The 25,236-nt window shown below is 36.0% G+C and overlaps 1 protein-coding gene and 1 long non-coding RNA gene across 8 annotated transcripts in view; one reads left to right on the top strand and one right to left on the bottom strand.

Annotated features, from left to right (window-relative positions):
• Window positions 1–25,236, bottom strand: part of LAMA2 (laminin subunit alpha 2) — a 631,365-nt gene that overhangs the window by 519,420 nt on the left and 86,709 nt on the right. The window lies entirely within an intron of this gene.
• On the top strand, window positions 1,251–23,673 carry LOC109027356 (uncharacterized). Of its 2 annotated transcripts, none has more exons than XR_002006516.3 (5): window positions 1,251–1,315; window positions 1,756–1,933; window positions 10,040–10,192; window positions 12,491–12,558; window positions 23,465–23,673. It is a non-coding gene; the product is annotated as an uncharacterized lncRNA (long non-coding RNA). The 2 variants fall into 2 exon arrangements; XR_010134365.1 differs by having other exon boundaries at window positions 1,254–1,315; window positions 1,753–1,933.

The following is a 25,236-nucleotide window of genomic DNA, read 5'->3' as shown; positions in this document are numbered from 1 at the left end:
GCTATTTTAAAAATAATCTTGATAAAAAATACAGTAGAACTTAAATTCAATTTAATCTTTAGTTTCAAAGATAAACCTATACAGGTTCAATCTAATGAGGATAATAGAAATAAGTGAACAAGAAGTACTCAACTAAATATTGATTCAAAGTACCATAAGGAACTCAAAGTGTTTCAGACCCTAACTGTATCAGATTCTATCCCATTAGCACTCCCACACATGGGTGTGTATATGGTATGATGGAGATCAAAAGCTCCCCCTACTTCTTCAGGACTGGTGCCATGATCCTAGTGTGATATACTGAAAACATCCTCCTTCACAAGTTTGCACTGTCTAGCTAGCTGTAAACTGACTAAGCTAATGCAATAATGTATACCCCCAAATACTTCAAATCCTCCTTGAAGTAAAAGACCTTGACATTCTCTGCTTTTCTCACAAAACTACAAGTCTGTAATAATTCTGCAAAGATTACTAATCCATCCTTTTGATTTAGACCATCAATTTTCAGCAGCTTCAGCCATCACCATCTCTTATGCATCATTTCATACAGATCTTTTGTTATAAATATCTATTCTCTGATTCATGGCATTGACACAACATTTAACTCTTAAAATTGGATTCACAAAACCACTGCAGTTATCAAGTTTAAAACTCTCACTTGAAATTCATATGCTACCAGTTCTTTAACATTATAATGTATTGTTCAAGTTGATTAGTCTTTAATTCAAATATCCACATTTTTGACATTTAATATCTCCCTGGGTTTAAGAACCCTATTAATTTTTCTTCTGCATATATTAATTATAGTAATTAAATGAGAAGAACCAGGTGGAACTAACAGACTGTTCCCTTCTTTCATAGATCTCTTGTTTCAGAAACACTGCCTCTCTCCACCTCCCCCTCTGACTGACACACACAAGCATATATTGTACAGTTTATGTTTTTTTAAAAACAATCATTTTTACATCAAAGGCTACATATTTTCTCTCATATAGCCACGACTGTCAACCATAAAAATGCATATTAGGACTATGTTAATTTTCAAAAATAGAGGAGCAAGGATACAGGCAGAGTGTCTTTCATGTATATACTGAGAAACTCACATAAAAGACAGAATAGAAATGTACAACTAGCCTGTAATGACATGTGTAATACACTCTCAATATAATATGTCTAAAATCTAACATACATAAGTAAATTTGAGTTTAAATTTTCCATCCCCTCTTGGGTTGCCTAGCAACACAGAAGCACCATGAACCACTGTCAAGACAACGCTGCTGAAATTTGTGAGACGCAACTGTTCACTCATTGTTAAGTCAGTATCTATAAACATTATGTATACATTTTTCCACTTTCTGCTGGTCAGTAATATCTTCATATGGAAAAGAGAATGCTTAATTATTTTCTTTTGAGCTTTTTAGTCAGAATGTTTTTTGGCGTGATTGATATGTGTGCATAGAAGTGTGGTTGTTGTAGCTGAAAATAATCAGTGGCGTTGCTGGGGTTAAGTGATTTCATCCTCAGAAAGATCTCACAATGTGTCTCAGGGAGAGCTCTCATTGATGGGAGGAGAAATTAAATAGCACCAGTGATGAGTTTGGCATATAATAGCCCAAAATATTCCTACTTAAAAGATGCAGCTATTTTAAATGAAATTTCCATTTTTCTTTTGGATAGCCCTGTAGATAACTGAGAATTGGACCTTACTTTAACATTGTCCTAACTTTAGTTATAGCTTTCTCTTCATATCAGTAGATTCAAGGAGGTGATGTACCTACAACAAAATCATCAATGTCAAGGGAAGACAGAAGGACAAAGCCAAGCGGGAAAATTGAAATGTCAAAGCACAAAACAAACAAAGAGCTGGTGTCTTCCTACCCTAATCTAGCTAACCAGAAATTCAACTCTTCATTTTCCCTACTACACAATTAAGGTAATTGGATATTATAGAATATAGACTTTTTCGTTGAATTTAAGTGTGTGTATAGGAGTTCTCTTTAAATGTCAGTCCCTGGGCCCTGTACCTTGTCATCCTGAAACCCAAAAGAGATTTTTATCACATGTAACAGTTATTTGAATGCTTTGCCTTGCCATTTGCAAACCATTTCTAGTTTGCAGATTTATCCCTTAATGTGAGACTACATCTCAACTACTGAAATAATCTGACCACAGAATAACAAATGTCTTTAACTTCAGCAAAACCTTGACATTCTTGAGGGATAGTCTTGAGATCACAAATTTCCAAAAACATAAAAACTGTAAAGGATTAGCCATTTAACTACTTTTTGGGTATCCGATCCTGCTATGAAATAAGGTTTTTATTATTTCATAAAAATTAACATAAGGTGCCGATTAGTGGAAACCACATTGTGAAGTTGATACTGGGTGATCAGTTGTGCTTGTTCACTGGCCGCCAATGACTAGAGTCAGAGCACGAATTGCTGTCCTCACAAATTTCAAACCATATTACACACCTATGAGATTCCTCACAAATGTCTGAAACTGAAAGAGTTGCAACTGTGAATGCTACATCTATAAATGCTAAGGCTCTATCATTGCATCTGAAGTTTTTAACAGTTTACCATATCAATTGTCCTATACTACATACTACAATATAAGATAAGTGAAAATACTTTGCAAATAAATGTGTTCTGGTCATAAAGCACAGTGGAAAATCTATGCTATGATTTAAAATAATGTAGACATAAAAGAAAATTGCTAGACTGTGAATGTATTTCCCTAGTTAATACTCAAATGAGATCACTTGAAGTATTTTGAGCTCACTGGAAATTAAACACATGTACAGATGTCAGGGTCACATAGAAAGTATTCATAAAAATTAAAACTTGAATGGTTAGTTTGCCTAGATATCTCATCATTTAATTAGACATATAGTTCTATTCTCATTTTATTTTGTCCTAGAATAGATTTCATAGTCAATCATAAGTTTCACCTAAAAAGGTTCCTAAAGAAGTTAGCCACTATTACAGAATTTTGTACACTAACAAAACAGAAATATTTCTTTAAAATAATGCTTTTCGCTTCACTGTTTAGTATGAAAAGCAGATTGCTTTATCATCTTTAATTTAGTGTAAAGAATTCTAAAACAAGTTTTTATGCAATGTTACAAACCTGACTGTATTTTACTCGGAAAAATTTGTAAAGCAAATAGGAAGATGTTTCTGCTTCCATAATAGATTGAATCGCTTTCATCCATTTACATTTTTGAGAGCACTGGCTGTACCAAAAAATGGCAATAGTGTTTCATACTTCAGGACTGCAGAACAGTTCTGAGATCAACAGTATAAGGAAAAAGGACTGTGTCAGTTGATATAAATTGCTATTTGTAAACCAGTCATCGTTCTCCGGAGGGGGAAGAAAAGGAGGAAGCAAATCTAAGAGAATAAAATAAGCTTCCCAGCAGGATTCTATTCTCACGGAAAAAAATTAGTAAAAATCACAAGTAGGTGATTTTTTTTCCCCCTGTATGGGACAGATTGTGCAATACCCTAAATTCCAAGAACTTACTTTTCGAATCAAAATCCAACTTAAATGATCATCGCTGTGTTTATAGTTGTTTAAACTGATTAGATTACAATCCCTCATCAAACACTAAAGAAACAACAGTGGAATTTCCCCCATTATAATCATTTAAAAAATTAAAATACCTGTATTCTTAGCTCTGTAGAGTGGTTCTTTTAACTTTTAAATACAGGGACATGTGCTGATTAAAATATCCTCTTTATGCATATAAAGCTGCAAGTCTTCACTTGCAGCTCAATTAAAAACATTTTTAGTTCATTTGTTTCAAACAACACACACACACACCCACACAATGAAAGTAGTTCAGATTAAAGCTTTTTAATAAACAATAAACTCCCTAATTAAGGCAAGATAAATATGAGAGAAAGGGGCCTATTTAAAAACAAAATAATAATACAAAATAGTCCTTTAACATGTACTTGGCTTAAGGCAAGCTGGTAAATATTTAATCGACTAACTACAAAGTCCACTTCTTCCCAGACACAAAACTCTATAGGGCGCTATTACCTCCAATGGTGACCCAAGAGCTTCCATGTGTAGCATCCATTATAATAGGGAGTTGAAGCACAGAACAAGTTAAGACTTCAGACAGCAAGCCAGGCTCTAAATGCATATTCATATTTGAAGATGTATGTTTTATTTGTTATGTACACATTTATGAGATATTTTGCATGCATCCTATTTGTTATTGTTTTATTCCTGTGAGTTAGAATAAAATGGTTCCCCATTAAACCATAAATAATCAATAATTAAAATAATTGCTTCCTTCAGGAAACCAATAGTAAATACAAAAGAGAGTAATATTCTTTCTGTAATAGCATAGGTCGAGGACCTAAAAAAACAGAAAAAGCTAAACAAATAGTGTATACAACAGAATCTAATAAACACTCCTCTGAAACATATCTCTGTAAGATACCTTGGCTAGTTCTACAGCTTTCTGTTTGGTTTTAATAGTGGTCATAATAAAGAATAAGAAAGCATTTTAAAATAATATGTATTTTCTATGTTATGAATGTTTGTGTCCCCCTAAAATTCATATGTTGAAACCTAATCTCCAATGTGAGGATATCAGGAGGTGGGGCTTTAGGGAGGTGACTAGCATCTGAAAGAAGTCCCTCTTGCTCCCTTTCATCATGTGAGGCTACAGAAAAAAAACGTGCTGTCTATGAACAGGAAAGCAGGTACTCACTGGACACTGAATTTGCCACTGCTGTGGTCTTGGACTTCCCAGCCTCCAGACTGTGAGAAATAAATTTTCTTTGCTTATAATCCATCCAGTTTATGGTATGTTATCATAGCAGCTCAAATAAACTAACCCAATATTTATAACTATTCTTAGTTCTATTCAGCAAATTATCTACAAAACTGGCTTTTATAAGTATAAGCAAAGCCTGATGTGAAGAATAAAGTTACCATTTAGGAGCACCTACTATGTGCCAAGCCCTTGGTATGTTTTATCTCAAATCCTTAGGACAGCGGTGCAAGGCAGATTTTAATGATCTCCACTTAATAGATGGCGAGCCCAAGGTACTGAAAGGAAAGTGTCTTGCTTTCTAGTCCCCCAGCTAGAAAATGTACATCAAGAATTTGAATGCAAATTCAAAGGTCTAGGCTTGCAAAGCCTAGGCAGGTAATTCAAATACTATTCTATAAATTGATGTTTTATACATTAGCATATGTGAGGAGCATGCATGATTTCACTTAAAAGAAGCTAAAACTCACTTGATTCAGAATCAGTCACCCCCTTCTCCTCTTTAACTTCTCTACATTATTCTATCTTCATATTATATATTTGATTTTTCTGAACTTCTAAGAACAAATGTTTCTCATACATATTCTTTACTATAAATTGTATTGTTAGAACTTTGAAGGATGGAGCCCCATTTTCAGCTACTTTTAAAAATATTTTAAAAATTAAAGTATCAATATTTGTGTTTAACTAACTTACAGAATTAGAGAAGGCAGACTTAAAGATAATTATAACATGTATAACATCTTCTAGATAATCATTCTTTTTAAGCATTTTACATCTATATACCACCAACATTGCCATTCTTTATAGGATGTTTTCTTGAAGACAAATAATCCTTTACTATTTCTTGACTTAATATGTATTAGTTATAAAACAGCGACTCTGTCCTGTTTTTCCATTTAACTTTCCAGGAAAGAATAATTTCATATTTATTCAGTATCCTATTAATTTGAGAATCTAACAAACTTGTTTAAATGAACAATTTTAGGCTGAAGAAATTTCTGAGTTTTCTAAATTAAATGCTTCAGTTTTAATTTGTTTAGCTCATCTCTGATGAAATTTAATCTTCATCAAGCCCAGAAAATAAAAGTTAAGAACTGAATTTCTCTCCATCATGATTTTTAAAACTCAAAGTTAAAAAAGCTAAGAATTGTGAAAGTTAAAAAAGCTAAGAATTGTGAAAATCCCAATAACTGACTGTTTAATTGTCCAGGTAATGCTCGGATTGGGCTTCCTCTCTTTGAATCCTTCTCTTGCTGACAGTAGCATCTCTGCTGCACTTTAGTTCAGTGCATCTTATGCTAGTTTAGCAGGTTTTGTTCAATAGAAAATAACCCAAACACCCTTAGTAAAACATTTGCCCATACAAATATTTTATACTTTGCATATTTTTTTTTTACCTAAAAGTACATTTGATAGAGAAATCAAAATTTTTTTTAGTCCAGCATCACATATTCTTACCCCATGTGTTGGTTTGGCATTAGGAAGGATATTTAGTTAACATCAAGGGGACAATCCTAAAATTACCAGTCTATAAGAGATGTCCCCTTGTATGTTCTCGTCAAATAACTTTTGTAGATATCCAAATGCTTTACAAATTTCAATTGCTTTGCCTTTTAAAAACTACATGCTAGGCCGGGCACAGTGGTTCATGCCTATAATCCCAGCACTTTGGGAGGCCAAGACGAGCAGATTACCCGAGGTCAGGAGTTCGAGACCAGCCTGGCCAACATGGTGAAACCCCATATCTACTAAAAATACAAAAACTTAGCCAGGCTTGGTGCCGGGTGCCTGTAATCCCAGCTATTTGGGAGGAGAATCACTTGAATCCAGCAGGCAGAGGTTGCAGTGAGCAGAGATCTCACCACTGCACTCCAGCCCGGCGACAGAGGGAGACTCTGTCTCAAACAAACAAACAAAAAACTTACATGCTGAGTAGCCACTATGGCAAGGTATTCTGTCATATGTTTCATGGATGTCATCTCATTTAATCCTTACCACAGATCTGTGGAGCAGATGAAAAAAGTTGGCTGACTTGTCTAAGGTGAAACAAGTGATCAGCAATGGTCAAGAATTAAACCTGTGTCTTAATTTCAAGCCTAAGACTCTTTTCTTCATACTAAGTTTTTCTCATTTTCTCTGCCCCAATCAACTACCAGACATATCCCCACAAAGCTTTGGAACATAAAGTTTGGCAATACAGTTTGTTGGAGAACCTATGGAAACAGAACACATTCTCACATGCTGATCTTAGGATTGGAAAATGGCATTACTCCCAAAGAAGAATTTGACAACATCTAATAAATTTATCTACTTTTACCTTTTGACTGAGTAATCACACTTTTAGAAATCTATCCTGGCAGGGCATGGTAGCTCACAACTATAATCCCAGCAGTTTGGGAGGCCGAGGCGGTTGGATCCCAAGGTCAGGACTTTGAGACCAGCCTCGCCAAAATGGTGAAACCCCGTCTCTACCAAAAATACGAAAAAAAGAAAAGCCAGGTGTGGGGCACATGCCTGTAGTCTTAGCTACTAGGGAGGCTGAAGCAGAAGACTCACTTGAACCTGGGAAGCAGAGTTTGCAGTGAGCTGAGATCCTGCCACTGCACTCCAGCCTGGGTGACAGAGAGAGACTCTGCCTCAAAAAAAAAAAAAAAAAAAACTATCCTAAAGATGCAATGACAAAAAGCAAAAGACACATGCACAAAACAACTGATTGCAAGATTATTTGTAGCAGCAAAAGACTAGAAAAATATTCTTAAGCTGACTGTTTAAACAAACTATTTTTATATATAATATTTCTAACAAATGGAAAGATAACCCTAAATAAAATGGTTACACATCAGTGAGGAAGAAAACAGGATGAATGGATCTAGAGAGTCTAGTCTCTGAATATAACTTATTTTGCAAATTTGACCTTGAAACTATGTAAAAGTTTTTACATCATTATAAAGCAAATATTTAAAATATTTTCAGGCAAAAAGTCAAATGAAGCAAATGAAGTTGTTTGGTGGCTTAACCATAAAATAATTTTTTCAAGTGATTTTTTTTTAAAAAAAGGTAATTTGATTGTAGATGCCTAGTGGGATGTTTTATAAATATAAAATCATGGCTAAGAAATCTTTCAAAGTCATTTCAGCCACTATGTTGTATATGATAATATTTCTATTATTATTATGAAATGATATATAGAGAGCTATGATAGAGCAAATAAGTTATTAGGAATCAAAACTTTCAGTGGATGAGAAAAAAGATACAAATATGAAATTAATGAATTTAACTATAAGCCTCATATTCCTAAATGGGCATGTCAGAATAAACTATAATGTATTTTCTCTATTTGAAATACATATTTCCCACCTGATCCACTGAAAAGACCTAGAAACAACCTACATATTAACAGTGAACAGCCCTACCGACCTGTGGTCTTGAAATACCCTTTTTCACTGCAAGGAACCAGGGCTCCTCCAAGAAATGACTGTTTCTAAAACCAGGACAGGAAATATGCAAAACAATCCTACCACATCTTAACACTGAAAAGCATGAGAATCATTAAGGAAAACTGAGTTTAAAGGACTAGAAAGCCAAGCTGAAGACACTCCTACCAACCAAAGATAAGACAATTTGATTATTGAAAAGAATCATAACTGCAATGAATCGAAACACATCAAATATATTTAAAATCTATGAGTTCATAGAGATACAAAAAGCAAGCTGGTTATCATTAAAGGATACTAGTAAACCAACTCATTTTTTCTAAAAACTGGGAAATAAAAAGAAAGAATCAAGTATTTGATCTGCTTTCCTGTTTGAATTCTACCTGTAGGTAAACAAGAGTCAATGGTGAAAAGCTTTTCTTTACATAAAATTCTAGCCAATATATAGTAAAAGAATAATAGCTTGTCAATATTTGATGGGATGAAATAATTATTGTTCATTTTTTAGTGTGTCATTATACTGAGATTATGATTTTAAAAAGAATTCTAACTTTTAGATATGCCTACTTAAATATTTGCAGATTACAGATTATATGATATGATGATTTGCTTCAAAATATTCCAGTGGGAGAGGAGAACAGTTGGTAGGGTTACAGATGAAAAAAAATTAGTTGATGGGTGATAATTATTGAAGCAAGTAATGTGTACTTGAGGGTTCCTTATACCATATCTTCCATTTTTTATATGTTCAAATTTTTTCATAATAAAAACATTTTTAAGGCATTGGAAGATCAATGTCAGATTTTTAAGCAGGCTCTAAATTGAATTTTTCTTTTGTTTTGTTCTTGTGTGTCATTTTCTTGACATTTCTGGATTTAAAGGTATAAAAAATTATTATTAAGGTAAGTCAATCCCCCCACCAAAAATGATTCAATGTTTTCATCTCTATTTTTGCCTTACATTCCAATAAAATGTCTACTCCTGCCCCAACATCAAAAGACCTGAATTTTGCCATAAGCACTGAATAGTTTTAAATTGCATGGTGGTTTGAAGTGTTCAGGCTAGTAACAGCACTGTAAACCTTGACTAATCTGTATTTTACAACAGCACCCTTCAAAAGAGACCAGGAAGTTATCAGTTTCTTTCCAATATGCACAAGCAACCATCTGACCCACTTTTCTTCAGAGAGACCCATTCCACATTCAGGACCATGCACATCATGGGCATAAATCTAAAAAGAATAAGACAGTCTATGAAAAGAGTTTTTAAAAAGCTGTACTTATAAGACGCTATATTATGATTTATATCAAAGGAATAAAAAGTGATACAGTCTTTGTATAATAAAAATAACGTATCTTAGACATACCAAGTAACTAATTAGTAGAAAATCCACACAGAAGAGCAAGAAAGTGATGGTTCCTAGTAAATTGTGAAATATTCATGAATCTTTATTTCCTATCCAGATTCAACGCAGTGAAGTGATTCCCAGGGTGGATACATGGAATTTATGTTGTTTTGTAAAGAAAACACAGTAGCTGATACTCCCTCAGGAAAACTGAGGACGGAGTAAAATTTAACTAAACCATGTTTGTTGCCATCAAAATGGCTATCAAGTTTAAACTATAAAGTGAGATGAAAACCAGTAAGACTAGTGAGAAATCTCTCTTCCCATTGCAAAAAAAAAAAATCATTTAAATTCTCATCTCTACAAAAGAACCTTGTTTCTTCCATAGAAAAATGTCTTAGTATGAGAAACCTGTAATTCAATTCTGCAAAATTGGTAAGACACGACTTTCTTTTTTTCCAGAAGTGTCCACAAAGTTGAAAGATGGAAATGTTTTGAACAGAGAAAAAGAGAAATTTAGAGAAAAGAACGGTAGCTAAGGGAGTTCACATGTGGATACTTGTTTCTGATGATCTTCCTATTTAAGTACATACGAATGGGCCCTTAAGGAGAGAGGTAAGTTTGCAAACATCTGCAATGAATGAGGCCTCAGAAGAGTTACACATATTGACTACAGCACAGCAAGAACATGGGTAGTTTATAAGCAGGAAAGTATCACATCAAGCTAGAGATGAGATTTTGCTAGTAGTTCTGAATTATACCAGCATCATTGCAGAAAAAAAAATAACACAAAAAGATGTGGTGGCTAAATGATACATGGAGCATGGGGAAACAAGAATGACTGAAAGGAAGGGAAAGGGTGAAATTTGCAAGGATAGCCACACTGCAAAAGGTAGGCAGTAGAATTCATTGTATACTTTTTGTGTATTAGCACTGGGGGATACAATGGTGAATTCAGCAATGTTTACTAGGTTCTGATTGCCTTAATCTTCAGTTTAGCGAAGGAAAAAACAAATATCACTGGTGCGCACTAAATAAATATCATTAATATTTGGTTTATTTGCATAACATAGCTTGACCTGATCCAAATCCCTGAAATTCAGTTTCTCCAATAAATAGCAACTGCAGCCATGTGACTTCATTTCCACTCCCTCCACTCATTTCAGGCCATTACCATTTCTTGTCTGGTCCACTGCAATAGTTTTCTAAATCACTTTACTGCTTCAAATCTTCTCCTTCCTACTGTCTTAATCTCCAAAGCATTGTTCACAAGCTGATTCTTGAAATTCAGCTCTAAAGCAGCTGTTACCCATGTCAGGGACCATCAGTACATTTCTATCACTAGAAGACAAAATCCAAACTTTTTAGCAAGGTGTTTTCCCATTGTCCTCTCCATCCTTTCCTACCATTCTTGCACTATACTAATCACACTGCCTGACTATGCATCTAGAATACTCCCATTTCCTCAAGACAGTGGCCATTCAGTCTTTCATTCTCTGGAAAAACATGAATTTACTAGAAATTCAGAGTTGGGAACATGTGAATGGTCAATGGGAAAAAGTTAAATCTCATTATTCATCAAAGAAGACATTTATGCAGCCAAAAAACACATGAAAAAATGCTCACCATCACTGGCCAGCAGAGAAATGCAAATCAAAACCACAATGAGATACCATCTCACACCAGTTAGAATGGCAATCATTAAAAAGTCAGGAAACAACAGGTGCTGGAGAGGATGTGGAGAAATAGGAACACTTTTACACTGTTGGTGGGACTGTAAACTAGTTCAACCATTGTGGAAGTCAGTGTGGTGATTCCTCAGGGATCTAGAACTAGAAATACCATTTGACCCAGCCATCCCATTACTGGGTATGTACCCAAAGGACTATAAATCATGCTGCTATAAAGACACATGCACACGTATGTTTATTGTGGCACTATTCACAATAGCAAAGACTTGGAACCAACCCAAATGTACAACAATGATAGACTGGATTAAGAAAATGTGGCACATATACACCATGGAATACTATGCAGCCATAAAAAAATGATGAGTTCATGTCCTTTGTAGGGACATGGACGATACTGGAAATCATCATTCTCAGTAAACTATCGCAAGGACAAAAAAACCAAACACCGCATGTTCTCACTCATAGGTGGGAATTGAACAATCAGAACACATGGACACAAGAAGGGGAACATCACACTCTGGGGACTGTTGTGGGGTGGGGTGGGGGGAGGGGGGAGCGATAGCATTAGGAGATATACCTAATGCTAAATGACGAGTTAATGGGTGCAGCGCACAAGCATGACACATGTATACATATGTAACTAACCTGCACATTGTGCACATGTACCCTAAAACTTAAAGTATAATAATAATAAAATAAAATAAAATAATAAAAAAAGAAAACTGGAAAAAAACTGGTAAAAAAAGGTAAATAAAAACAACAGTGATATACAATTTTCACTCATAAAATTGACAAAAATTAAACTTTACATGACATTCTACCTATTGGCATATTCACTCAATATTATGTTTTTGAGATCTATACATATTGGCATAATTTTGAAATAAAATTGTCAGAAGTCGTAGGTTAAGAAAGGTAGGAAACCATTTCTAAAATTGGAAAAACGCAAACACCACATAAATATAAGATTTCTTGGCTATAGATACATAGTAGGTATGTAAAAGTATTTTTAATGGGAAGGAAATTGACAACAAACCTGTGATGGTGTTTGCCTCTAAGACAGGCAGAAAAGTAGGATAGAAATGCAGGTTAGTTTTATATCATTTTCTTTCTCTAGTAAGAAAAGAAAACATGACAAAATGTCAACAGTTATTTCTACGAGTTAGGAATGTGGGTATATATTTTATCATGTTTCTTTTCCTGTGTTTTAAAATTTTCTCAGTATAAAAAAGCTAATAAAGAAGACATCTTTGCTACCTCAAGGAGCAATGAAGTAAAGAAGACAAGCAGGTAAACACCAGTTTGGAAAGCGTGTGACTCATGCTATGTTAGAGGGACAGCCTATGTGCTATGAGAGCAGAGAGGTTGGGTGCCTAACTGAGTAGGAACTAGAGAACGGCTTCCCAAAGTCCTGGCTAGCAATTAAGAGATGAGAATGAGTCAACGACCTGGGACCTGCGGGTTGAATGTCTGCTGAAAGCAGTAAGAAGAGTATTTACCAAGGAAAGACATGTTATTTTGGAGGAACTGGAAGGCATTATTATTATTATTATTATTATTATTATTATTATTATTTTCTTTTTGAGACAGGCTCTGGCTCTGTCACCTATGCTGGAGTGCAGTGGCTCAATCTCTGCTCACTGCAGCCTTGAACTTCTGAATTCAAGGGATCCTCCCACCTCAGCCTCCTGAGTAGCTGGGATGACAGGCTCAACCACCAAGCCCAGCAATTTATTTATTTATTTTTTTGGTAGAGATGGGGTTTCACATATCGCCCAGGCTGGTCTCGAACTCCTGAGCTCAAGTGATCTGCTGGCCTTGGCCTCCCAAAGTGCTGGGATTACAGGTGTGTGCCACTGCACCGAGCCCTGGAAGGCATTTTTAATGTCTCAGGTTCAAATGATGTGTGAAAGAGTTTTGAGAGTGGAGGCTAGAAGTGCAGGCAAGGGTGAGATGCTGAAAGGAAGTAGATCCACCTCTCAGGAGTTTCAAGTTTATCCTGGGTGACAGAAGCCGACCAAAGACTTTTCATTAGGGCTTGATATTACTAGGTTATAGAGAGATCATTGCAAAGAGACAAAATAACTTGATCTTAAAACAGGATAGTCAAGAAATCATTATCTGAATTAGTGAGAGAAGCAGTAGGGCACAGGGGAGGAAATCAGGAAGTATGTAGGGACCGAAAATCGTTCAATTAATTAAGTGTGACTGTGAGGAACAGAAAGAATGAAGGGATGATGCCTAGGTTTCTGACTTAGGCATCTAGATGATTAGAATGTCCTTCACCAAGTAGAAAAATATGGGAAAGAGTCTATTTGTTTAGTTTGAGGTAAGTGACAATTACAATTGTAACTGGAAAGGATTGAAACTTTCTAAATACTATCTTACATCAATTAATGTATAAATTAAAGGAAAAATCTCACATTTGTCCAATGATTCGCATTTCAGATTTATTTTCATTAGTATTGATCAAAAGAAATCTTAAGATATACAAGTTAAAATCAAAGCTTTTTTTTATTGTTGATAGTAGTTCTCAAGAAGCAAGAAAAAATTAAAATATCTACTCCAACTTTCTAAAATGGACATGCAGTTCACTAAGTCTTTGAGGAGGAAATATTAGAATAACAATCATGGTATTTCAGCTGGCAAAAATAGTTTTATATGAAAGTCTCATTATCTCTCTGGCACCATGGAAAAATAAGCTTATTTATTTATAGATGTGAAATTCCTTTAGCAGATATGTGCACAGCTCAATAAACATCAGTTTCCTAAACTTAACCTAATATGACCCATTATTCCATGAGAAATGTTCCACACACAAAAAAAAGTGATTTCTTTTTCACACAGAAAATTAAATTCCAAAGAGAACCTCTTGCCTTCTGTGAATGGTCACGTGCATACCCTTCAAAAATTTCACCTACACATTTTGCTAACAGTAATCAATATGGAAGTCTAGAACCTGGCAGGTTACTGTCAGCAGACTACGCGTATTTGTGCAGTATTGACATTTCAAGCGGTATATAGTGCAAAAGTTGACATATTTACTGGGAACCAGCAAGATATTCTAAAATGCACACCAAATGTTAGTGTGTCTGATATTGATATAGAGAGTAAAATCACCATATTTCTCTTGCATTGTTCTAATATTTGATATGAAAGATGATTATTGCCTTTTCTCATGGCCACCAGCAACACTGAGAAGGTTACTGATCTGTCAGGTGGCTATATCAGCAATTATGATTCCTGGAGCCCCCTGCTGACTATGATGAACCTGTATTGTGAGTGGGGGAAAAAAGTTTGTTGTTTGCAACCACTAAGATTTTGGGGTTGTTCATTATTGCAGCATAACCTAGCCCATCTGCCTAGTAAATATCTTCTTTCATTTGTGTCCTGTATTATAATTCCAAAATATTTTAAATACACTGGTTGTTTTGACAAGAACTTTATAAATGAATCACTTTAGCATAAAAAAGTTTTCTGAGATTACTCAAAGAAATTAGTACTGGATTAAAAGGGGAGGCAAAATCCACCTTAGTCTGTTAAGCTTTGCTGGGTTTCATCTGAACAATGTTATGACAGTCCATTAACTTTTATAGCTTGAGCACAAAACTCAATACTTTGCAACTACAGAGTCTTTTGACTGCAGGTGCTGTTTATCAGACATGTTGCAGCAGAGCCTTGCAAGATAGTTTGTTCTTGCAAGAGGTGAGTTAGTGAACACTTTGAACAAGTTCACCTACCAAGTGATCTTTGCTTTTCAAGATCCCTTTTGAACATTTTCTTAGCACTCCTTTCCTCTAGTACCTAGTTACTGGCATTTCATTTTGTCTTTCTTGCTCTTCCTTTCTTGGCAAATGAACCAGCTTGCTGTTTTCTTCTTGTGACATGACTTCAAAGGAAAATCAAAGCAGTCCATATTTTTTTTTCCTAACCCGATTTTCAATGTCTAAAGTACACTGATGCTTGCTGACTAGGCATTGCTAAAGTCTCCAAAATATCCCTGCACTAGTTCAAACGGAGACATTGGGAAATAAGGCAGCAACATTAGGATTTATCTAATCAGGAGATATGCCAGATACTGTCATGGCTTGTTTCTGTAAATAAAGCTTTATGGAAACATCCACTCACACATACATATTGTTTATATCTGCTTCTCCCTTACAACAGCAGAGTTGAGTAATTGCAACAGAGACCATATCACCTGCAATATTTATAATACTTACTATCTAAGCCTTTATAGAATGTTTGTTGACCTAAGTGGCAAACATCATTTAATGAGTATAATGCACCAAATTCTTAAAGTAATCTTTAAATCCTTGCATGCTCTGGCCCCTTCCTCAATTCAAACTCTTTCCCTTTATCTTTGCATTCCAGCCACAATGACATTTTTATATCTCTGAAGGCTCCATGTTCTCTCCATAATACACCAGGAGAGAAACTATGTTCCTGTGGAGCCTTCTCTGAAAACATCTTTCTCAACCTTCTGTCTTACCCGAATTTGCCCACCTAGCTCTTACTAATTCTTCCAAGAGTCACTTCCTCAGAGAAGCAAGCGTCTACTGACTGCTGTCTATCTTGTAGATCACACTATTGAGAACCCTGTTTCTTATCTTTTCTCATGTCAAATGATACTTGCCATTAGGTTGATGAGTTGATCAAAGCTTATCTCCTCCAAAGACTGCAAGCAAGTGCCTTTAGAGAAGGGCAGGTACTGACCGGGCATGGTGGCTCACGCTTGTAATCCCAGCACTTTGGGAGGCTCAGGCAGGCGGATCATGAGGTCAAGAGTTCAAGACCAGTCTGGCCAACATGGTGAAACCTTGTCTCTACTAAAAATACAAAAATTAGCCCGGCTTGGTGGCAGGCGCCTGTAATCCCAGCTACTCAGTAGGTTGAGGCAAGTGAATCCCTTGAACCCGGGAGGTGAATGTTGCAGTGAGCCGAGACCACACCATGCTCTCAAAAAAAAAAAAAAAGAAAAGAAAGAAAGAAGGGCACGTACTTTTGCTTAAGGCACAGAGTAGGTGGTCAGAAAAAAAAAATTTCTGAAAGGATAACTAGATTCTTGGCCTACACAGCCTTAATATTGGAAGTTTCAACTATTCACAAGCGGCCTCAATGATTCATCACAAATATTCATTGATAATTCCCCTCAGACCCTGCCTTTGACTCTCAAAAGCATTTGGTCAACAGGTAAGAATGAGTCAGTTAAACTCATCAGTGAAGGTGGATATCCAGGGTATTATTCTATTGCAGGTTTACAACTCCATACTTATCTTCTCTTATACAATAAATCATGGAATGGCTTGTTTTTAATGATATCATTTTTAAAAAATTTCCCTTTAAAAGAAGGACAACTCATAGTGCTGAAAGTACTTAGCTAGAATGTATATACTTTGGAGTCAGTTAAAAGTAAAATATTGATTTTGCAATGGCTCCAACCTAGGGAGAGAATGAATCAACCATACTCTGAGGCAAACAAGAGAAAAAAAAGCGACGAAATTGTTTCAATAAGTCTTCCTCCACTATAAGATTATTTATCAAAACAGTGGTAAAACTAGAGAAAAGTTGAAAATAAATTAATTTTGTGAAGTGAAGACATACTCAGAAAATTATTGTCTCAACCGAAACCTGATTCAGGTGAAATATAAAGTATACACAATCATTTCTCTGAACCATCAGAGGCTGAAAGCACTGTTGAAGGTAATGAATCAATCAACATTTATTGTAAGTACAATCTAGTTTAAGAATCTCTCAAAAAAAAAAAGAAAAGGTTGGGTGAGGTGGCGCATGTCTGTAATCCTAGCACTTTGAAAGGCTGAGGCAGAAGGATCACTTGGCACAGGAGTTTGAGAGCAGCCTGGGCAACATAGTGAGACCTCATCTCTACAAAAAACAAAAATAAATTAGTTGGGCATGGTGGCCTTTGCCTGTAGTCCCAGCTGCTTGGGGGTGCGGAGGTGGAAGGATTGCTTGAGCCCAGGAGGTTGAGGCTGCAATGAGCCATGATTGCACTACTGCACTCCAGCCTGGGCAACACGGCAAGACCTTGGGAAAAAAAAAAAAGAAACAATAAAGAAAAGAAAGAAGAAAGCAAGAAAGAAAGGAGGAAGGAAGAAAGAGAGAGGGGGAGGAAGGAAGGAAGAAAGAGCATTATGTATTAAGAGGAGGTGGCAAAGAAATTAAAAAATAAAAAAGGAGAGAGGCTGAAAATTGATAATGTAGCAATGCGAAGTTCTTTATAACCAAAGGTACTCATAGGAAAAAAGGCCAGATAAGGCATTAATCTCAGACAGATAAAAGCAGAATAAAATATATCCATAAACACATCCAACGAGGAAAATATGGTCAAATGTGAATTGTGCTTTCTGTTTACTAGCACACGGTAGTCTTTCTGTATTACACTGGGAACCCCAATTTAGAAGACAGGAACAGTAACCTTTGTTCATACATGGGCATTGGATCATAAGACTACTGTATAAATCATTTTCATCAGTGCTATGGTCCTGCTACACTTGGAGAATAACTTATAACACAGAACCAAGAACCTAAGTCTCCCACTCATCCTTAAATCCCAGAATTTCTTAGGATTCATATGATATTTATGATATTTACAGATTTTAAGGCCCCCAGATACATTTCTCAGGAATGTCAACAGTATTCACTTCACACACCTTTCATTAGTGACATACCACTTTCAAAACAATCTGAAATATGGAATAAATCAAATTTCTTATTGTCATGATTCTTCTCTCAAAGAGAAAAATTTAAATGTAGAGTACACCCTCAAGCAAAGCATCTCTTCCTCTCTGGTGTTGATATCTTTCTCTGTGTTCCTACTACAAAGTCTCTTCCTTCTACAAGCTTATCCTGGATATTACCTCCCATTTCCCTGGGTTCAAATGAGTATTTGTATGCCAAAATTCCCAAATCATTATCATCAGCTAGAGTTCTCCCCTGAGCTTTGACTCTAAATACTCAACTGCCACTCGGACACTTGAGCATGGCTATCTATCAGGAACTGGAAAAAACAAAACAAAAAGTGGGGATTCTTGTTTCCTCTCCAAATGTATCTTTTTCTGCTTCCTTTAACCAAATCAGCAATCTGAGCATCATGCCTAAAGCCTTCTTCGTCCCCACTCTCTATATCTAATGCTACCAACACCTGCTGAGTCAAAATACAAAAAAAATCCTGTCAGTCCATTCATATTATTCATTCCCACTGCCACTATCTTAGTTCAGGCCATTATCCTAAATCCCTTTAATTACTTCATATCCTTTTAATGAATTTTCCTCTTCTGACTCTTCCAATTCGTTTTCCACATTGCAGTTAGAGGGATTTCCCTGAAACTCACTAACAAGGCTCAAAAAGTGTTTCATGATCTGCTTCTTGCTTGTCTTTCAACTTTACCTCTCCCCACTCTTTTCCTCTAATGCCTTGTATTAATCCATTCTCATGCTGCTAATAAAGAAATACCCAAGACTGGGTAATTTATAAAGGAAAGAGGTTTAATTGACTCACAATTCCACATGGCTGGGGAGGCCTCACAATCATGGCAGAAAGCACTTGAAGAGCAAAGTCACGTCTTACATGGTGGCAGGCAAGAGGGCATGTGCAGGAGAACTCTCCTTTATAAAATCATCAGATCTCGTGAGACTTATTCACTATCAGGAGAAAAGCATGGGAAAGACCTGCCCCTATGATTGATTTGCCTCCCTCCAGGTCTCTCCCATGACCCTTGAGAATTGTGGGAACTACAATTCAAGATGAGATCTGGGTGGAGACACAGCCAAACCATATTATCCCTGCTGCCTCTTTGTCCTCCATCATTTGCCCCACACTTTATATTCCAAGCATTCCAAATTTCTTTCATTTCCTGAAATAGGTCATATACTTTCTCATTTAGGGCCCTCCTCCCAAGCTAAAGTGCTCAATTATTCACCTGGAATATCATGGTCCATCCACCTACTCCCAACCCCACTGCAAGTTTTATTTGCCTGAAATTCTCCTGCTCATCTTTAAAAATCTCAGGTTAATTGCCACTTCCTTTGGGAAGTCTTCCCTAACTCTTCTAAGATTCTGCTGTTTTTCTGCCATATGGTCCTAATAGCATTTTGTTTGATTTATTGTTGTACTTAACTCATCATTTGCTATTTATTTTTATTTTAAAAATTGTTACTCATGGCCAGGCGCGGTGGCTCAGGCCTGTAATCCCAGCACTTTGGGAGGCAGAGGCAGGCGGATCACGAGGTCAGGAGATCGAGACCATCCTGGCTAACACAGTGAAACCTTGTCTCTACTAAAAATACAAAAAAATTAGCTGGGCATGGTGGTGGGTGCCTGTAGTCCCAGCTACTCCGGAGGCCGAGGCAGGAGAATGGCGTGAAACCGTGAGGCGGAGCTTGCAGTGAACCAAGATCGTGCCACTGCACTCCAGCCTGGGCAACAGAGTGAGACTGCTTCTCAAAAAAAATAAATAAAATAAAATTGTTACTCATTAAATTGTGTCACAAAGCAGACACAAAGTCTATTTTATTGGTTTTGATATTCAAAGTTAATAAAATAGTCCATAAAAGTGGCTTGAAAGCTATATACTGTATGAAGGAATAAATGAATGAATGGATAAATGAATCAGTGAACCCACAGGCTCATTTCCACTGGAACAGCACTTCTCAAACATTTCCCAAGGCATTAATACTATTGGCAGAAGAGTGTGAATGAGTACCCAGGAAATATATTAACTTTAGGGGACACATCTGAAAACTGCATGTGAACTTTCAGTTCCATCCTATAATATAATTGAATACATTTTAATATAAAACAATGCTTTCCTTATTATATACTCCTTAAAACCTTTAATTAAAATTTATATTCCACAAGATGGTTCCATATTTATCTTGCAGCTCAATCTATCTCTTGGCATGCTGCTAGATACTCTAATAGGTCTGAGTGCTTGAGCTGCAGATCCTATTTACCTAAATAATTGATTTTTCTCACAAGTCATGGAGGCATGTCTTCAGGTAGAAATTGGATTTTAGCAATTAATAGGGGGTATTCTGTGATTTCAAGCAACTGTTTTCATAGGAGGCAAGGACACTTTTTGTCCTCCTTGTGACCTGTTTGACAGTCAAGCCTGTGCTTAATAAAGCAACTAGAGGGTCAACTGGTTAACTGGACATAAATGGTGTACCCCGTATTACTCTAAGGCCAACTAGCATACTGTGCACAGCATGCTGGTGTCTGACCACTTACCTTGATTGGGCTGGCGACTGTGTGATATATTTAGGACTTTTAAATGGTGCACTAGGTCAGTGTTAATGTGCAAAGCTTAAAAAAGCAGTTGAGGAGGGAAAAATACTTATTTGAAATGTGAGTTGGCCTCTCTGCTAGAAGGCAATTCCCAGGGTCCCTTATGGATGGGAGCATAGAGATCCCACAGCATTGTCCCCACAAAGCAAGAACTCCATCCATTCCCATGGTAGCTAAGCACTTTTAGTGAGTTGCCATAGTTACTTATTTGTGAGGTAGGTAAAGTGACAGGTTTAACCCTATGGCTAAATAGTCCCTTGTCTCTGTGATTCTTCTGGTAATCTGAAATGCCTTCATTGAGAAAACAGTTTATATCCATCCTCCACCCACCTCCTCTTTCCCGCTTCCTTTATTCTCAAATTCCCAAGAAGAAACTCAGCAAACTCTCATAATTAACACTGCCTAAGGACAATTAAATCAAATAATAAGCCAATAAGTTAGAGAAGTATATAGCTGAAAGAAGTATTTAAAAATCATGCCAAAAATACTGTTATAGTTTCAATATTTTAATCACCAGTAGAGTTTTTAAAGGTGCTCTAAACAAAATAATGTCAAAAGAGGCACAAAATAATACATTTTAAATCTAGCTTCTATTTTTAAAAATAACTTCTTCAATCATTTTGATTCAAGGATTATAAGGATCCTGGCAAAAGAAAAATTATAAAGAATGTCAAACTCTCTTATTATCAGTGTCCTTCTCCATGTGTGGCTATGTCTTTGAGACAAAGCCAGAGGTAGGAAAACTGCACAGTAAAAAAAAATTATGAATCCTGCTCTCAAATGAGCTCTAATGTCCTGGGCTCATTATCACTGGAGCCAAGCTATTAAGAGGTCTGCAGCATCTTATGATGGCTTTGATTTAGGATTGCCATACATAAAAATGACTTTAGCTATTAGGACAGCAATAGTTGAATTACCAATTTTAGGAACTTTTTTTTCATTGCAATATAGTAACTTGCTTGTAACTGCTTTTAAATTAATATGTTGACTAATCTGTAATTTATTTTTCTGTACATTTTCAACTCCATCATAGTTGCCATTCAGTTGAAATTGTATATCTCAAGAATAAAAGGATATTTAAACCAAATCAAAGTACCAATATCATAACTAAAATAACCTCAATATTTTTCAAAGAATATTGGAAAGCCATTACAAGAGACAGAGAGATGATTTGGAATTAGAGTGGTTCCCGAGGTATTACTAAAATCATTTTATTACTAATATATTTTACTTTGTAATGAGTTTTATGGATGCTCTAACATTTCTACAAACCATCCTTTCCAATTTCATTTTTTTTAATCCGGCATGTATTTTTTTCAATGTGGAGGTGAGAGAGGTGCTCGAGGGTGCAAAATTTGATGCATACACTCTCAAGTCATACAAATGAAAGTACCTGGCATTTCATCCACCTCATCCTGACTCTAGTCCTGTCAATAACCCCCAGAAAAGATTCAACCATAGTTCCAAATACCTTCTACTGAAAGCATCAAGGTTTTGCTCATCCAGAAGGAAGTAATGTCTATCATTTGTTGAACATTTATGTGCACCAGACCCTGTGTTCATTGCTTCTTCATATGAATGATTACATTGAATGTTCACAACAAGCATGAGGCAGACATTATAATCCACATATAACTGATGGGAATTTGAGGCTCAGTGTGGTTAAGTAACTCATACAAAACCATTTATACAGCAAAGAACAAGCTCAAGGTTTAAGGTCAGTTCTGTTTGACTTGAAATCTAGTGTTCTTAATTAAAAAACTGTCCTAAATCTGTGAGACAGTGAATAGAACAGATTTTTTTTTACAAAATAAGGTTTTTCAAACAGTGTAATTGCTTCAAAGCACATAAAATAGCAATATCTAATGTTTAATAAAGTGTTACCAGCTAGAATTCTTGACAAATATGCATTAATGAATACTTTCCAACAGGCTGGTCTCCCCTCTCACACCTAACACTCTATGCACCTAGCATGTATATTCCCAGTGTAGGAAATTCCACTGGTGGCACAGCCATAACCCTTTACCAGGCCTTTCATCCTGGTACCCATCTCTCAGCTGAGGCAAGGGTTGGCTGCTAATGGCTTGCAGCTGCATCATTCCAGAGACCTGCCTCTTTGAATGACAGCCTCCTCACCCTGAGACTTCCAGCAAGATACATCACTTGCACTTCCCCCTGCCCCTTGGACTTGTAGCCGATAACTGACAGATATGAGGGGTAAAATCCTGGCATCCTGTTCCTTAAGGGGTACCTCTTTCTGTGGTGCAATTTTCCCTCCAGACCATGCCATGTATCAGTCTGAGGCTCAACTTTGGAGATCACATCTTTGTCCACTTTCTCCCCTACCTTTTTCAGCTTTTCTTACCATCTCATAGATATCTTCTGAGAGGACTTTTTCAATAAATTGCTTACACTAAAATCTGCTGCTGGCTCTGCTTCTAGACACTCTGCCTGGAAGATGTGTCTTCCCTCTAATTTCTCTCTTATTTAATACCATTGCATCCTCCAAACCCCTGTACAGGTACCACCTTTTCTAGAATGCACTCTTTGATCACTCACCTGGCAATGATTTTCATTCTCCTCCATATTCTCACATTCACCTATGAGCTTAAGTTCTCCATGTTGGTATATAATTATTCATTTGTTTCTGTGAAAGTACTCATCTGTTATCTCTACGCATAAAATTATACACTTTCTTGAGGGCAGGTATCCTACTTGATTTATAACTATGACAACACTAGGCACTTAAGAACGGTTCATTACTTGCTAAAATAATGTGTAGAATTGTAAATGATCAATATAAGTATCATGTTAAATTATAGATATGTGTAACAAAATGCTTCGAAGTGCTTTCACTATGTAAGAAAATAAAAACTTTTCTTTCAGTCTTCACTAGGTCTTTCAGGTACCAGGCACAGGAAGGCAAAGGAGATGGACTCTTCTTGATGGTCAAAGCTAAGGACGCACAAATCTTTCTAAATCAAGTGAGAAACTGGCATGGAGCAGGAAAAGAGCATTCCACATGCCAGCAGTAGAAATGAATATCTTGGCCTCCTTTCCTTATCGTCCCCCATGGCTACCAGTAAAACCATCACTACCCCAAATAAATTCCGCTTTAAGAGAAATGTCAAAGAGGACTAGTACTTCTCACTAGAGACACATGTAGCTGTCTGTGTTCATAGTTATAGGCTACTCTCATTCTTAATTAGAATTGAACTCATGTCACTAAAAGGCAGTACATGTAGACTAACCAATGGGCAATGATCGACTTAGTGATGGTAATTCTATCACAAATCATAAAACACACTTTAAGAAAAAGCTTCCTGACAAGGGAACTACATCATCAGAATAAGTTAGAATATGATTTTCCACAATTGAATTTTCTATTTTGTAATGCAAATTTATTTGTTGATGTTCCGGCATAAATTTTTGAGAGAAGTCATTTCAGCAATCTTATAAAAATATTTATTCTTAATTAAAATATGTTTATATCTGTTGAACGTTTGAACCATATCCAATTTTAGTTATAAAGCCTCAAATAAGTCATCTTCTTAACTGTACCCACAGGGTGTTGGTAAAATCAAATGCAGCTGAAGAAACTCTTACAGACTCTTAACATTCGTAGGTCATATGACATAGAACAAAATTATTAAAAGTGACAGACGTTTGAAAGATCTTCATACTTTACTTTCTGCCTTTATGCTTTGAATTCAGACTCCATAATGTTTTATTCAAGCAAATTTTTTTAAACCTTGTCACGTAATAAAAGTCAAATAAGTTTCATTCTTTCAGGAATTATTGATTAAACAAAACAAAAAAATAACTGTGGCTAAAATATGACTTAGAGTTCAGAAGATAATTTCAATTTTTATAAGAATTAAACCAGGTAATTCATCAACATAATGATGCTACTGACTTGCAGCTTATGACTTATAAATTTAAAGACATTTAAAGAATAAGATATCATATTTTCCTCCAAGAGCCAGATACTTCATTTCACTCAATTTATTTAATTCTGAAATAAAAATTATTTCCACTGATTTTAACCCAGATTCTGTTTTCTGTTATAGATTTTTGTTATCCCTTTTGAGACCTCGAAATAACTGCAACATGAGCTACAATTGTACTTGGCTTTGATCTTCACACAACATTAGATTTAGGCCCACTTGCATACAAATACCAGTTGTTCCTAAAGTATGTAGTATCTTTCACTTTTATAGTACTTTTATTTTTTTTGTTTTATCCAAATACAAGCATTTTTGTTGTAACTTCTGTGTACATAATATTAATTTACTTTAAATTCACAGGTGGCTCATGCCTGTAGTCCCAGCACTTTGGGAGGTCTAGGTGGGTGGATCACTTGAGCTCAGGAGTTTGAGAACAGCCTGGACAACATGGTGAAACCTCATATCTACTAAAAATACAAAAGTTTGCTGGGTGTAGTGGCGTGAATCTGTAATCCCAGCTACTCTCGTAGCTGAGGCAGGAGGATCGCTTGAGCCTGGGAGGCAAAGTTGCAATGAGCTGAGATCACACCACTACACCCCAGCCTGGGCAACAGAGTGAGACCCCATTTCAAAAAAATAAAAATAAATTCACAGGAATCATTAACCTAAATTTTTAAAACTATGTAGGAAGTTGTAATATAATATTAATAG

This window comes from Gorilla gorilla, chromosome 5, assembly GCF_029281585.2.
Source record: "Gorilla gorilla gorilla isolate KB3781 chromosome 5, NHGRI_mGorGor1-v2.1_pri, whole genome shotgun sequence".
Lineage (NCBI taxonomy): Eukaryota > Metazoa > Chordata > Mammalia > Primates > Hominidae > Gorilla > Gorilla gorilla.
Note: the sequence above shows the minus strand (reverse complement) of the source record. Positions and strands in the feature narration are given on the sequence as shown.